Source organism: Chrysochloris asiatica, unplaced genomic scaffold, assembly GCF_000296735.1.
Source record: "Chrysochloris asiatica unplaced genomic scaffold, ChrAsi1.0 scaffold00082, whole genome shotgun sequence".
Lineage (NCBI taxonomy): Eukaryota > Metazoa > Chordata > Mammalia > Afrosoricida > Chrysochloridae > Chrysochloris > Chrysochloris asiatica.
In genome coordinates this window covers 5,488,097-5,488,942 of record NW_006408600.1, presented here as the reverse complement: position 1 = coordinate 5,488,942, position 846 = coordinate 5,488,097, and positions in this window count along the sequence as shown.

The window sequence follows — 846 nt, the reverse complement described above, 5'->3', positions numbered from 1 at the left end:
ACTGAAACTTGCTGTCCAGTATAGAGATGGTAAAGCAAATGGAAGAAATGAAGCGGTAAAAGAGCTGAACAGAAATTTTCAAAGGTCAGCTCGAAAAGACAAATTCAAATATTACAATGAATGTGCAAAGATCTGCAGTCAGAAGACCAAAAGGGAAGAATACACTCAGCATTTCTTAAGCAAAGGGGAACTGAGGAAAAAATCCAAGGCTTGACTTTCATTATTGAAGGATTCTCTAGGCAAATTATTGAATAAGACAGAAAGCATCAAAAGAAGAAGGAAGGAATACACAGAGTCATTGTACCAAAAGGAAATGGTTGATGTTCAACCATTACAAGAGGCAACATATAATCAAGAACCAATGGTACTGAAGGAAGAAGTCCAAGGTGCATTGGATGAATTGACAAAGAGCAAGTCAGCAGGAATTGATGGAGTAAAAATTGAAAATTTTCAAGAAAGTGAGGTGGCACTGGAGACACTCACTCATCTCTGCCAAGAAATTTGGAAGATGATTATCTGGCCAATGGATGGGAAGAGATGCGTATTTGTGCCCATTCCAAAGACAGGTAATGAAACAGAATGCAGAAATCATCAGACAATATCGTTGATATTCCATGTGAGTAACTTTTACTAAAGGTAATACAGAAATGGCTGCAAACATACAATGACAGAGAATTTCCTCAGAAGAGGCCGTGGAATGAGGAAAATCATTGCTGATGTCTGATGGATCTTGGCTGAAAGCAGAGAATATCAAAAAGATGTTTACCTGTGCTTTATTGACTACTCAAAGACTTTCATTGTGTGGATCATGACAAGCTATGGACAACATTGCAAAGTATAAGTATT